The sequence below is a fragment of the Ciconia boyciana genome, chromosome 6 (assembly GCF_034638445.1).
Source record: "Ciconia boyciana chromosome 6, ASM3463844v1, whole genome shotgun sequence".
Lineage (NCBI taxonomy): Eukaryota > Metazoa > Chordata > Aves > Ciconiiformes > Ciconiidae > Ciconia > Ciconia boyciana.
In genome coordinates, this window is record NC_132939.1 from 62,856,692 (window position 1) to 62,872,913 (window position 16,222).

The window sequence follows — 16,222 nt, forward strand, 5'->3', positions numbered from 1 at the left end:
CAGGGAGAAGGAAGACGACATCTCCTGGGGCCAGAGACCTGTCCCTGCCTATGAGCGTGGCAATTTCTGTCCAGTTTTGTATTCAGGGCCACCCTCTGAGAGGCTTTTAAAAGATACACAAAATTCAAACACCAAATTTCTGGCTATACCCTAATTAGCATACCCTTACCCATCAAATTCCTCCCTCTGTAAATGGCTGTGCTCCTCCTGGCTAATTAATTTGCCCTACAACCAGTTTTATCCATTGCTACAGACAGTTTTGTGGCGTCACACCCACTGGCTTTGTGCAGAAGGGCCAAGGAACCAACCCTAGATGTGAAATTGCAGTGTTTGCTCCCCCTTTCGGATGTTTCTCCTCTGCTCTTGGCAGAGAACTGAATTTTAATTCAGAGCACCTCAGTCTGGAGGCCTAAATCCCTGTATAAAATTGACGGAGATGGGCATTTTTTGCTAGAAGTCAAGCCAGGGTCCCGACAATTGCCCAAAGTGGTGCGTGTCTCCTATAAGACTGCTGCATATCTCAGCTCTCCAAATGGAGACAGCAGCCAGGAGCAGAGCTGTATTCCTGAATAACTAAAGGCTCTAAGATCTTAGTAGCAAGTATCACATTTTCTGCAGCAAGAGGGTTAAAGGATGCAAGGGAAAGTACTTCCCAGGGGCCAGAGGAACTTGAGAGGAACTTGAGAGGCTGAGTGCAAGCCTGGAAGGAAGGATGCAGTGGGCAGAAAGAGAGATGGGGCTATAAATGCTCCCTATTTCTGCTCTGCTTTACTGAGTGTCTTTGTACTTTCTCTATTTCAGAAGCCAAGCATTTAGTTTATGTTCAGTAACACCTGGCTTTCCTGAGCTGAAAGGCCTTATCTCATCCTGAGTCCCCACGTAAGGGAAGGTCTGGGCATGTTCACTGTGAGACCCTTACCAGCCTGGGGTCCTATCATGCACACAGACCCCAGCCACCCCAGCATCCACTTTGCAGAGAGAAAGGCCTTGATTTTGCAGCTCCTGTGCCTGCATCAGGCTGAGCCAAATCTCCCTGCATAGCTGTGAATCTCCCTGAACGCAGGAGACCACAGCCACAATGGGTGTTTTGCTTGAGGGAGGACTGCGGGAGCAAACCTTAACCAGACGATGAGCGTGCAAAGCCAACAGCAGGCTTGGTGGTCCTGGGGTATGAAGGCTTCAGCTGAAAGGTTCCTGGAGCCAGGCAGCCATGCTGGCAGTTTGCATACCCCTTAACAGGGGAAAATATGGGGATGTCTGGGAAATTGGCAGCTGCCAGAGAGAAGTGTGTGAGGTGGGGAGAAAGATGAGCAGGAGCTTCATGCTCTCCAGCCAAGCTGCAGGATGAAGCCACCTTCCATCTCCTCACAGGTAGCTGAAATAAAATTAGAGAAATCTACTCTTTCAGAAGATTCAGAGAGACAGTAGAAGTACCCCGGCTGCTGCTGTGGCCGCACAGCTTCGCTTCTCTGAAGGCAGCAGCAGAGCTGCTTGCTCTCTTCGTGTGGCAAGGGAGAGGCACGATGGAGGGAAGGAACATGGCCATCTCCTTGGTGATTTATCCCTCATGTACGCCTTAGGGGTTAGAATATATGCCCAGGTGTGAAGGAAAAAGAATAATGTAATTACTCCTGCCTTAGCTGCAAGCACAATGAATCTACCTGTTGTTCTCACAGGGGGCATCTAATTAAGCAAGGCAGGGACTAGGGCACGAAGGAAGTAGCATCAAATATACACATCAGAAACCTGCATATAAAGTTGAGGAGCTTATTGCATGGCTGTTGAGAGCCTCGCAGGCTCATTAAGCCCTTACCTCTCTGCTTCTTCCCAAAGACCTTTTGAATCCCCCTCCTGTGGCAGCAATCATCCCAGGCTCTCTAAGGAAACTGGTGAGCTCCACTTGATTGCAGCCTGGTGCTGGTTCAGCCCACTCTGCCCTAGCCGCACCCCAGGGAAAGAGGTCATGTGAAATCAGAGAGAGAAAAGCAAGCCAAGGTGCCGCAAATGAATTTGGTGTCATCTGTCAGCTCCGCTTTGACGTGCCTGTGTTTCCTTTTCTCTTCTGTTCAAACTCTTTCTGGAGTCTGCCAGCCGTGCCACGCAGTAGCAGTGTTTTACTGTTAACCAGGACCATGCACCCTATAAACAAGGGGCTTTGTATCAGGACCTCCCAAAAACCAGAAATGCCCCACACTCTCAGATTAAGGCTTGCAGCATTTGGCCCTGGGAAGAAAACAACTGCACCCAAAGCACTGTCCAAAGACTGTTGTTGCTGTAACAGGTAATATATGTCCGTGTCTTAATTTTTTTTCAGACACTCATAACTCAGCAGTGGGAGCTTATTTTTCATAGATCTTGCCCAAGTAGGATGTCAAGCTTATTATGTGACATTTCTGAGGACCAGAATGTGTAAATAAATGAAGGGAAAAAACTGACACTGTTGAGGCCATTTGGCCTTTTGAGTTTTAAATAACTATTAGAGTAGTATCTGAAATTTTCACCAGGGTCCCCTAAGAGTTCTTGCTCCATCCAGTTTTATCTGGCAGGGAGGCATGAGAAAAATGTCTGCTCTGCCATATGTATTTCAGGAAACCTGAATGAGAAATAGGAGAGAAAAGAAGGGAAATTCACAGTGACTGCTCTGGATATTTTTCCCCCTTGTTTCTCATCAGCAAATTATAGAATTCTGACCATCTCATTTAATGCATTAAAAAGGCCTTTTTAAACTTTAAAGTATCCAAGATACTGTAATAATACTAAAAAACCTTACACAATAGTAGACAGAAAAATGGATAAGAGCTTTTAATATGGAATCATACAAAGCCAATGGACTGTGCACAAAAAGGCATTTCAGCACGAAGGCACTCTGCCCATCACTGGGGCGATCAGCCCTCCGGCTATTTGTTCTGATGACAGCTCCGATGAAACTGGGGCTTTTTGGGAGTCTGTGATTTTTGCCATTGACTCCAGCAGAGCCACAGTTCAGCTGCAGAAAGTTTGAGGCTAATGGGAATGAGAGGTGAGTACCGAAAGTGGGAAGATATCAGTTGGCTGAGCAGACTAAAGCAGCCAGAAGGAGGAGGTCAAAGCATCTCTCTGCCAGCTCTGAACAATTTGGGATGGCAGAAGCAGAGGACCGTCTGGGTGGTTCCGGGTATAGGGCTGACTAGTGCCATGGGGAGCCCAGCTGAGGGTCAGCAATATCTAAGAAAGCATCAGAGAGGTGTTTCTGGCCCTGACACAGCATCTGTCCTGCAGGACGCGAGGAACAGGCTTCATTTCCTGCCCTACTAGTTAACAGAGTTCAGCCCATTTTAGGCAACCATCACAAACTTCATGGTATCCAATTGCCCTGCTAACCCCCAGCATCAGCAGTAAACTTAAACTTGCATGCTGATTCCTCGGGTGTGGCTGTTCTCACTCACTTCATTCTGCAATGACCTCTGCAACTTTAATGAGACTACACACAAGTATAAATACTTTGCTCGAAGGGCTGTGGCTTTTTTAGCAGTGTGAGATGTGTGGAGCTTTGAAAAGGCCAGAAGATCCCCTTGAGAGTCAAGCCAGGATCGGCTTCACTCATCTCATGTTGTCCTTTCTGTCGAATGACCAGCTTGTTCTCCTCTGAGCTCTGCGAACTCGTCACCAAGATGCACATGGACTTGCTCAGCTATGGCAGGAAAAGAAGGACTTTGTGTTGAGTGACAGAAATGGCGAGTTCACAGGAGGCTTTGGTCATCAGATTCATGTAGTCAGTCAAAAGCTGGACTTGGAAAGGCTTAGGTTGTGTTGATAAAAATGGGGAAGGAGGCAGTGGGAGTGCAAGAGGGGAAGAAAGAATTGATTTATGATGAAGCCAAGGCAGCTGATCTGAAAGAGATAATTATTCTTCTATAACCGGCCAGGGAATGGGGGAGCCATTATGTGGATGAATGGAGACAGCAGAAGCAATTTGTCAGCCTGACTTGTTTGAGTGAGTAACTTCAATTCCTCCTTGTCTTCTTCTAAGTGATTTTTCTTTCATTGTCACATAGGAATGTGTTTTACATTTCAAACTCTCCTGATGCTTGCCTGAATGAGGGAAGAGAAATAAGAGGACTTTTGCAGAATATCAGCCATGGGGTTTTTTTCAGCAGTGCCCACTGGCACTACTGAATCTACATGCACGCTTGTCAGGTGTTCCCAGTTTTGGGGGATTTCAGGCTTGGCTGGAAAAGATTCCTTCCCAAGGAAAATTTGGAATCAAAAGACACAGTCCAGGAGCAGGATATTTTGTGGGTTTTATTTATTCATATTTTTGGATTGAAGTGAACAAAAGTTGTTTCTAAAACTTTCACTTTACAAACCTAAAGGTGCACTTTACGTGCCTGTTGAGTATTACATTTACGCACTCCAAAATGGCTGGTTTTGTTTCTGAGGTTCATTTGTGGGGATAGGTCATTCATATTCTACAGTGCTAAATTCTTCCACTTTCTTTTAAGAAGCGAGAGCCACCTCCAGGATTGGGAATGAAAGCCAGACATAGGATGGAAGTGAAGCATAGGAAGAAGTCCCCCACCTCTGCACCTGAACACCCCTGTCCCCCTGCACTACCCTTGATGGCAACCAACCCCAAAGGTGTCCCTTTTTTTTTTTAATTTTAATTTGGCTGAGGGTCATGAAAATGGCCTGTGAGGATTCAAAACCAGTTCTTTCCTTAGACCCCCAGGGCTGATGGACATTTGCTGGGCAGGCCTGGCACACACGGACAGCCCAGGCTCCAGACGTTGGCTGCTCCCTTCGTGATGTAGCCTTGTGGTTAGTCCACTCTCTAGGTGAGGGACCTCCACTTAATTCCTCCTCTGCCCAACAGGTACAGACCAACATCCCTGACTTACAGAAGAGTGTTTCATCTGCCAGCCAGCTGGCTCACCCTGAGACAAGTTCCCTCTCTTGGGTCCAGGTTTTTGGAGGATGGGTCTGTCCCCATGGCTAGCGGTCCTGCCTGCAAGGTGGAAAAGAGGGGCTTGAATTGCCTCAGGCAAAGGGCAGAATTGCTCCTGGCTCTCCTGCTTTGGAGGTGCCTCCTTTAAGACTATTATATAGAAGTCTAGACAGCAATACAAGGGGAAAGAATCTTTCCTGGTTGTGTTATAGAAGAAAAGAGGGAACTCTGTGCTGTGCTTTAAATGGAGGAAGACCTCAGGGGGACTTTCTGGCCTCTGCAGCCCAAGTGACCTGCCAGTAGCCCTGAGAAAGGTGAAGGGGATTTAGGATTTGTCCTTTTCCTCATTGTTTCCTTTTTGCCTGGTTCGAGGTAGCTCCCTGCTCAGCATCTTGGGTGCTTTGGACCTTTCTCTGAGAGGCTTCACCATCCCCAGGTACTGCACAGGGCTCTGTGGTCCTCTCTGCTGTGGACACCAAGCATGTAAAAGCTAGCCACTGCAGTGCCTGATTTTTCACTGATTCAGTCTTCTAGTGACTTAGGGATTAGTGAGAATTTTAAGAGCACCTGAAGCTATGGCAGCTGTTGGAAAATATCCCCTCTGGCATAAGCCTGGCTTTAAGCAAGGGGAGAGCCTGTCCTGCTCTGGAGAATGCACACAGCCATGCTGCAGAGCCACTTTCCAATGACCCCAAAGAAGAACCATAAGTGCTTTCTTCCAACTACTTTCAATGCCTACTCCTTGTTACACACTTAAATTAAACTCTGGCTTTAGTGGTTACTCAAAGAGTAATTATTCCGCACCCACATCAGTCTTGGCAAAGAAATTCAAGATTGGGTTCCCTTATGGTTTCCTTTTGAGGCTCTGTCCAAGCTCACGAGTACTGTCTTCTGTCCCCAGACACACTTGCTAGTCCTTTTTAGAGACCTCCTTCTCACTTACCTGTAGTGTGGCCACAGCTCCCTGGAGAGACACAGGCACTTCTAGGGAGAGAGAGATTCATCTGACCTGCTCTGAGCACCACCTATCTTATAATTAAATAAATTGCATCCTCAAATGCCTGTTGCTCTCCACTGGCTGTGAAAGGTGACAAGCTCAGATGCATCCAGATTAACTGGGCACACCTGATGTAACTTCCCCGAGACCTTTCCTGCAGGAGTTTGGAGACTGGGAAGAAATAGCAGAAAAACTGATGCAAGACTTTGTCACCTTCTTTCTCTTAGGTATGGTACCCAGGAGGCAGGGCAGAGTAATGGCGAAGGGGTGTGTGTGATTTGCCTGGTCCCCTGGCTGCCATTTAGATAAGTCACGTTTCATGTATCTTTTGCCTGGATGAGCTCATAAGTGAAAATACTTGCAGCTTCAAATGTGTCCATTCATTATTGAACAGGAAAGGGTAATGAAGTGCTTCTGTCAGAGGCTGGAAATTATAAAAGAAGCTGTAAGTGATGCTAGTAAAAACCAATCTGTTATCAGAGGAAGAAAGCGGGGGGGGGAGGAAGGCAAAACCCCTGCATTTATTCCTCTGAGACACAATTAAAACCCTGAATGAAGATTTTGGGGAAGGACTGTTATTCCCTCTGTTTCACGTGCCACGCTCAAAACAAATTACGAATTTGCAAAAAAAGTCTTTCATCCCAGCTTTAGCTACTTGACTCAAAGTTTAAAACTAATGAACCCGCAGGGCCCCATTCTGCTTCTGCACCAGTGGAAGCCAGAGACATCTTGACTGGTGTCGGAAGGGTGACTGGTGCAAGGCCTGGCGTGAGGGGAGGGAGAGAGCATCACCGCAGAATAGGGCATATATGTGCAAATTCAGGCTCCAGGTGGTTCAGAGTGAGATTGGCCATCTGGGGATTAGCTGGTAAGGTTCAGAGTTGTTCCTACATGCCCAGAGGGAATGCCCTCTCTTTCAAAGACAGCTAATTCATTTTTCATGATGGTTTGGACCTGGCCTTTTTTTCCCCCCCCCAGAAACTCTTGGACATGCAGTGGAACAAAATTATTAGAGGTGACTCGTGATTTATAAAGAGTAAGCATCTCTCAGGCTGGCATATGAAATAACATATTTGGAAATTAAAAGCCAGCTTTGTAAGGCAGATTCTTTTCATTCCTCTCCCTCAAATGTAGAAAATAAAAATGTAGGCCCAAAGCTTGTAAAGATTCAGATAACCCATGAAAAAGGGAAAGTGCCTTCCTTCAGCTGAAAGAGTTCCTCTTTGTCAACATAAATGCACTTTTATTTAATGTATTTAACCAGATCAGCACCCAGGGCAGCCTACAAATGAAGACACCAACTACGGAGCTTACGCCTGGAAGCCCTAAGACATCTTTCTCTCCGTTTGATAAGACTGACACATCCCATCCCTGGCTTAAAATAATCGTCATTATGTTTCTAAACAGTCAAGGGTTGGAGAGTTTAAAATTCCCTGGATGGAGATGAAGTTTTCTGTTCATTGTAGGACTTAATCTTTTTTTATTCGGGAAGTTAATGTGATATTGATTTTGTGCAGGGGAAAAATATGCTGCCATATTGCGATAGATGCAAAGGGTGAAAAGGGTTGGCAAAAGGAGATTAATATTTTTTATTCATTTTAAGAACATTCCCAGCAAATCTGTGCTTGCCCAACATGTGAAGTTTTTTCTGTGAGGTTAAACATTTTACACTGTTCTTCTTGCAGCTACAAGTCTCTTTCTTTCCCTTTCTGAACACATACGTAAGAGAAGAGTAATGTTATTCCTTGCTATGAAGTGTTACAGTTAGGTAGCAGCTGTGATGGTATCAGCCAATATGTTGCTTTTAATGATCTCACTCATACATTATGAATGAGGAATTTGCAAGGCAGGAAAACATAGTGAGCATAATCTTTAACTGTTCAGCTACTAAAGAGCTTTCTACATGAAAGTTACAGTCCCTCTGACTTTCCTGTTTGCAAAAACAACTTGGCATCATGCTTGGCTACAGATCAGTGTAAAAAGGAGATGTGGTCAAACCACAAGCCATGTTAATAGGTTTTCATGAGTTAAAAAAAAATCCCATCTTTAGATGCAGTCCACTTTGTTACACCCCAGTAAAATTAACCTGTTAATTTCAAAGCAGCGATTTTGCCTACCAGATCTCAGCTTGGCAAGGAGATGTGCTGTGAGTTTTGATACCTGTGTTTAGCAAATGGTGGTTCTTTGGGGTGCGCTGCTTAGTTTGCAACCCCTTTTTGAGGTGGCACCAGAAAAGAGTGTGCTAAGGGCTCCATGACTCCTCCATCAGACACTAGCTCTGCGTTATTCAGGGCTGGGCTAGCCAAGCCAGGGATATTGAAACACCCAGCCTGACCAGCAATGCTAGGTGGCTGCTGGTGGATGGGACCCCATCCACACCGTGAGGGGCCGACGGCCCCACAGGGACTCCTTGACCCCATGTCTCTGCTCAGCTGGATGCCACTTTCCCTAGCAGACAGGCACCGTCTCTTCTTGCTGCTCAGGGTTTTGCCTTCACTCTCTTTTTCCTCTCCATCAGTTATTTCCCTCCTTGCCTTGGAGAATCAGGAGCTGACTGTAAAGGCATCCCATAAGATGCTCCAGATGCGGCATCATTTGTTCTTTCCTTTTAGACCAAAAGGGCTGATATTTTAGCCCTGATCCCCCAGAGATGAGAATCAGCTGCAAGCTTCTCTAACGCTGCAGGAAACTGCTGCGACTTACGCCCTGTCCTTCCTGCCTTATCGCTGCCGGACGTGAAGAAGAGATTATTGCCTTCTGCCTTACAACAACCTTTTGAGTCCTTGAAAATCATGACATCCCCACCCCCTCCAGCCAGGCTTCTGGTCCTTAGGCCCTTGGAGCAGTTGTGGCCGGCTGACCTACGCTATGTCCCACCACAACCACCCCCATGCAGGAGCCTGCCACGAGCACTGAGGACTGTCAGTAAATTACAAGCTGACGCCTCTTCTTCTTGCCTACAGGCTATTTTGCTACAACATAAAGGACATTCCCAATTTCCTTAATGGAAATTAGTCTCTTGCCATCCTTCCACTTTAATAATTCGCTAAATATATTGGGATATATCCCCTTTCCTTCATACAGGATTGCAACACTCTCCTTGCTCAATGAAGGATTTGGAAGATTTTTGCTTGTTTGTATTATTGCATAACAAAGGCATTTCTACGTCCTCCAGTTTGGGGGCTGCTGGGGTCAGAGGGCGGGGGACACAGAGCTTGTTCCCATGCTCCTCTCATAGTGTTCAGCCAAGGGCAGTGGAGGTGAACACAGCAGAGGAGGAAGGAAGAAAAAATAACTCCACGAAGGAAAGGAGATGCTTGGAAGACACTTCTGCGGCCTCTGAGCCTGAATTTTCTTTGTGTGAACTCAACTAAAATCAAAGCAGGAATCACAGGGAGAAAAGGTGCAGCTAGGGCTTTGCAGGAAATGAAATTAGATTATAATTTCTTTTACTAATTTTAGGAAACCATGACTCTAGATGCATTTCTGGATTATATTTATATGCAAATATTTTAATATGGATGATATACTGGAAGACAGGTATTCACTGCCCTACTAAAAGAAAAAAAATGAATATTTACATCTGCTTCAGGAGACAATTTGTGTATGGAGGGCAGCCAGAAGGAGAATCTCAGAAATGTTGATTTTATCCCTTGTAGGCAGGTACGCTGAGCTGCTCCTGTCTTCACAGCATGGCACACACTCAAGAAGAAAAAGAAAAAAATAATGCAATCACCTCCCGGCAGGGTTCCCTTGTTCTTGGCATAAGAATTACCGAAGACAGGATGGGAAACACAATGTGCAAAGGAAGAAGGGCAGAAAAGCAGCCCACTGTTCCTCCTGGCGCTGCACATGCCTGCAGAGCATTCTCGCGTACCTCGTGTGAGCACCTAGAGTAATATACAGTATGGCTGGCTGCTTGCAAATGTCTGGGGATACTGCTCCATGGCTGATTTGTGCCAGCTGCTCTGGGGCAGACACCAAATCTACGTCCGTGTCCTCTCATACCTTGTCCCTGCTGAGAACGTCAGACCACGTCCTCCCTCCCTGCTGGCCATTCATACCAAGCCAGGCAGCGACGCTGCAGGGATGTCCTCACCAGGCCTCTACCCCTTGGGGCACCCCATCTACTGCAGTCAATATCGGGTGGACACGGTGGTCGTGAGCTCCGCCGTTGGCAGCCCTGATGCCAGGTGGGCTGGGATAGGGGCAGCTGAGCTGGGTTTGCTTAGAGGAGCGTCTCCAAGCGGTGCTGGGGCCACAGAATGGGCAGGCTCTGGGAGGGTGGGGAGGTCCCTGCATCGAGCGGGTTCAGTCCTTCCATTGAGGCTGAGGAGCAAATAGAGATTGCTACAGGGACAGCATCTGCCATCCAAAGTTTCTGTTGAGGTCACCTCTGAAAGTCAGAGGATGCAAGTTTAGGGCTATGCCTTAAAGAAATCCACTCTTGGCCACAACACCCTCTCCATCCTCCTTCAGACTCCTTGCAGACATGTTGCCTTACAGCCAGTGGCAGTGATCCAAGACTAGATGTGATAAACTGACCACCCTCCTTCCTGTTCCTCTTCACTCTTCTTCCCTTTTTTTTTTATTAAATCCCTCTGCCTTCCACTTGCCACTTTGAGTGAGACAATGATTCATTTGTCTATAAATTAATTTACTTATACTTTGCTTTCCCGCTCTCTGTTTCTGTATATTTTGTCTCTACAACCTCCATGACTAAAACCCTCTTTAATTAAGAGGCTTCTTCTTCTAATCCAAACTTTTGACACCTTAACGTGCATTTTTTTCACCCGTCACTATTATAGTTAGATGCCTTCAAGAAGAGGCAGTTGCCTGCTTTTAGGCACTATGCTAATATTTACATATCAGGAAAATGGCAGTGTTTAATTCCTCTTGAGAAAAAAAATATTTTAAGATCTTTAAATGAAAGGCACAGCACCTGTAAAGAAGATTTTGTGTACCACTGCATAGCGTCCCACCTACTGTCCCCCATGGACCTCTTGGCCCTGCTGTGCAGAATCCTTGTAGTGTAATGACCTAATAACTCAATCAAGAAGAAAAAAGAAAAAAAAAGTCTGCTGAATTTTTCTCATTACCAATAGATATCTTTGGGTGCTTTTGATGGCTGCAGCACATTGCAGTTCATCTAACTGCACTCTCTCTGCCATTTACTTATGGCATTATCTTACATTTGCTTCTCCTTCACAGGGAAAATAAAATATTTTCTCAGGCTGACAGACAAGGATTCATGTTCTGCTCTTTCAGTAATTTGGAAAATGAAAATATACTGCTCACAGGGTGTGGGGTTTTTTAACAGATCTATATTTTATCCTTTCATGTCAGAAGCGAGACAGATTAATGGCTTCTGGAATTTATTTCCAATGCTGATTTTGTTTCCAAAGTTTCAAGAGCGACGAGACGGATCTGCAGTCCTCTCTCCACTGGGAAAAGGAAGTGGCATCTGTTCCTGCTTTGTCCTCAGAGCTGCCAGCGAGGGTGTCTGGATCAACCATCCGTCCTCTGCCAGCACATGTAGTCAGCCGGCAACACAGGCCAGAGAGCCCTTTTCTGCTGATGTAAATGAGAATTGGCCTGGAAGTGCTCTAATATGTGGTAAGGAGCCAACAGTCCCTCAGTTTGCTGAGGGAACAAAAGAGTTTTAAATCATCTTTACTTTGCTTGTCCTTGGGACTTGTGCTAAACAAAGCTTAGCTGGACTTAAAGACCTTGGCTTACTGCTCTGGCTGTTACTCTGCTTTCTGTTGTGCTGGCCGTGCCCATGTAGAGATACAGAGCAGGTATGCACAGCTTGTGACTTTCTGTCCTAAACGGTATTGATATGCTGAGCTTCACACGTGGCCGTACTTCCTTACAAATGAGCTACTGCTTCTGCCTGGTCCTGATGCAAATGGGAAAATCCATGCTGTGATTGCTCAGTCCTTCTACCAACATTTGGATCAGACCCAGGTTTCTGGATGGCATTTTACACGGCTTTCTGGAGATTGCTAATCCAGAATGGTGATTTTCCAGTTACAGACAGCGCAAGGTAATCATAAGCCAAAGAGAGCCAGAGTTATTGAGGGAACGGCCACGGCAGATTTCCCAGAGCCCTCAGCCAGGAGAGACTAGGGGACAAGTCTGCACGGAGGGATGAGGGCAGGAGCAAAGGCTGCTGCTGGCTGCGTTGGAGACGTTTCACCCTTGCCTCCCTGCTGATTACAATGTGCCACTGAAGCCAAATCAGACCAGCGTGGTGTTTGCTCTAATGTGGTTTTCTGTGTGAACTGGAGCAGGAAGAATGGAATACCTGAGCTCCAGAAGAAACCATTTGCGCTGACTTTCTGACACAACAGATGCCAAAGCCTCCCTCGCTCCCACAGAAATTTCTGCATTTCCAAAGTTTGTAGCTGAACCGGAGCATATTTTGTAATCCAGACTTGATTTAAACTCTTCAGGTGATGGTGAATTCACTACCTCCTGAACTAAATTGTTCTAATTAACTCAATGGTTGAGAATTTCTGCCTTATCCTTTATCTGAATTTATTTGTCTTCAGCTTCCAGCTGCACAATCTTATTATGCTATTGTCAGTGAGATTAAGGTTTCCCCTCCACACAGGTACACAGGGTAGCATTAATCTGCCCGGTTTTAGACATCTGCAGTGCACATCTATATCTGCATTAGTTGTCAGTGTTCCTTGTATGGTCAAAGGAGAGAAATGGAATCTAGCATGATGTGAATTACCTCCCTTAAAATAGATGTCTAGCACAGATCAGATGAACTACCCTGCAGAAGTGCCTCTTTCTTTCAGACTGGATGGCCAGCTCAATCAAAATTTAAGAGAGGTGAACCTTCACAGACTAGAAGTAGTCACCACTTAACCTAGCGAAGCTATTTGGACCAAGTTATTGTTTAACCTACAGAAGAAAAAAAATACTATGAAACTGATAGAAATGCTAGGCATCAAGAGTACTTCCTAGGAAGATTCAACCCTCTTCTTCGCTCTGTATCTGCAAATGGTGGCTGGTGGCTGGAAATTACTTTCATCTCACTGCAGAGAGTCAGCACCATGTCTATTTGTCACTTCGGTCCCATATCAGCTTTCAGGTTTATGCATGTGCAAATTATACCTGTTTCCAGCTTTCAGTGTTTCAGGGTTACCTGGAATTTATCTTGTTTCCCCTCAAGTAAATTACATGGAAGAAAGAGTGTTGATTTTTAAAACTGAGGAAACTAATAGGCTAATATTTCCTTTCTTTCATCTGATCTGATTTAGAAATTACTTCTGCCCCAGCCATGGAAGAGAATAGACTATCAGAGTTATATCCAAAGAGAGTTCAAAGCCTGGTTTTTCACTGTATGGAGAAATGGGTTAAAATCAATAAGATTCAACTTTAATTGATTTCCTATAGGGAAGAGTCTGCCCTATAATATCTGAAAGCCATTAGTCAATGTCTCTTTGAAGTATTAAATTTATTATGAAAACCCTTAAGATATTCTATTTTAAATCCATGGAAGCTTATGTGCTTACTGGATTATAGCTGTGTATTAAATATAACACTCACCATCTAATGGATCACAGCAGCATTTTCACACTGCTATCATTATTCTGAATCTCGTCTTGCTCCTGCACACTCACACAAAAGGTACCTATAAAATGCATGTCTGGCATTATGCCCACTTAATTATCATCTCAGGGATTATTATAATGGGAACGTGGGTATCTCCTTTGAGAATACAAGGCCTATATAATAGCATCTCTTTATGCTTTAATGTTTAGGACCTTCCTTTTGAGAGCAGCCCTGCGGAGAAGGACTTGGGGGTACTGGTGGATGAAAAGCTGGACATGAGCTGGCAATGTGAGCTCGCAGCCCAGAAGGCCAACTGTATCCTGGGCTGCATCAAAAGAAGCATGGCCAGCAGGTCGAGGGAGGTGGTTCTGCCCCTCTACTCCGCTCTGGTGAGACCCCACCTGCAGTACGGCGTCCAGCTCTGGAGCTCTCAGCACAGGAAAGACATGGAGCTGTTGCAGCGGGTCCAGAGGAGGGACACCAAGATGATCAGAGGGGTGGAACACCTCTCCTATGAGGACAGGCTGAGAGAGTTGGGGTTGTTCAGCCTGGAGAAGAGAAGGCTCCGGGGAGACCTTATTGCAACCTTTCAGTACTTAAAGAGGGCCTATAAGAAAGATGTGGTCAAACTTTTTAGCAGGGCCTGTTGCGATAGGACAAGGGGTAATGGTTTTAAACTAAGAGAGGGCAGATTCAGACTAGATATAAGGAAGACATTTTTTATGATGAAGGTGGTGAGGCACTGGCACAGGTTGCCTAGAGAGGTGGTAGATGTCCCATCCCTGGAAACATCCAAGGTCAGGTTGGACGGGGCTCTGAGCAACCTGATCTAGTTGAAGATGTCCCTGCTCGTTGCAGGGGGGTTGGACTAGATGACCTTTAAAGGCCCCTTCCAACCCAAAATATTATATGATTCTATGATTCTTTCAGATGCCCCAGGTATCTGGCAAAGGGTCCTTGGTTTGGGGTGTTGTTAGTGGGTAGTTTTGCACTTGTCTATGTTTGTGTCTAGCCATGGGATTTTCCATCCCTGCGTTATGTTTATATTTACTGTGCCTCACGCAACAAACCTTTTGGTAGCTCTTCCTGGAGATGTAGTTAGTTTCTAAGGAGAAAAATGGCGTCACCATGCCCAGACCTTTACAGGTCCAGCAGTGCTTGGACTTTGTCATCCCCAGCTCCATGCTGAAGCTGCTACAAACCTCAAGCCAGGCAAAAGTGTGACTCAGTGAATGTCCCTCACCTACATTTTGCTATGGCACAAAGCAAATAGCATCTCAGTTTGTGAGTGCAGGCTACATCTACTGATTAAACTCGCTGAACGTAAGTAGTCCTGACAGCTCTATCAGTGGGAAGTTTTATGGGGCTTCAGCCAACCTAGCATAGAAGATAACTGCTGGGATTTCTGCCTGGCGCTTATGCACCACTGCTGGCATGGGATCGTTGTAGTCAGCATGTGCGAAGGCACGGCCAGACGGCAGCATGCAGGCTGATGGAAAGGGAAGGGAGGGGCTGATACTGAAATTGAACCTTATGGGGAGGAAGGCAGAAGGCAACAGGTTGATGAGACCTGAGCCTGCAGAGGAGGAAAGGGGAAGGCATTAGGACAGCTCCTTCTCAAGGACAATGGTCCTGGTAGTCAAAGACAGTGTTGGCACCATGGGACCTGGCACACAGTTGTGGCCCCTGGCTGTGCACCCCAGCTGCATACTGGCTGTACTGGGTGGGAGCCATCCTCCATCACTCTTTGGCAGAAAACCTGGGACAAATGATCCAGTAGGAACAAGGCTCAGATATTACCTTATTTCATCACATCTTCAGTCAGGATTTCTCCTGAAAGTAGAAAAGAGACTTTTGTAGTAAATAAAAACACTACACTTCAAAGCTCCTACAGGGTAAATCTGCAAATAGTTGTTCTGCTGATGAAACATGCCTAGGTCCATTAACAGAGAAAACAATTTATTCCCAAGAAATAAAACTACTGAATGATGAAATATTAATTTAGATCATGGGCTTTGTGTCAAATAGATTGCCTTTCTGTTTATGAACTAGAAACAATGGGTTTTTCTCTTTATCCTTTTAAAACTTCTTTAGCAATGTTATGAATTGTTGGAGATGGAGCTTTGACAGTTCTAATTCATGAGCTGGGGAATTAGTTTTTAATTCCTTTTGTTACCTTAATATCTGTAATAAATCAGAGATTTGTGTCCTATCTTATTTATTTTTTGGAGGGTGGGGAGGTGAATTAAATTATAGGGAATGTTCATAGCTATGTAAGAGTCTCAAGGTGGAATGAGCGGGGCACACTCAGGCACACAACCAGGGAATAAATTTACTCTCTTTCTAATTTCCTTGCAATTTTTGCCCTGTGGATCATTTAAGCTGGAAGAAGTTTCTGTCAAAATGTTAGAAATAGGGCATTTCCCAGGTGAGTGTAAACTCCTGAGCACAATTCCCTCCTCCTCACTGCTGTGAGAGCGGAGCTTGCTCAGCACCGTGGGGAACTGAGCCTGCCTGTGCATGCACGGCAGCATTGCACAGTGCTAGGGCTGTAAGGAACGTGGTGCTCTCTGATGGGACAGAGTTTGGGCTACTAAATCCAAAGCTATTATCTCTGGACATGCAAGCCCTGAAAATTTCTCACCCCTAGTCTTGCACCTCCTTTTCAGGGGTATTTTCTACCAATGTTTTCGAACTAAGGTGGAGTTGGAGATATGCTGATGCCACTC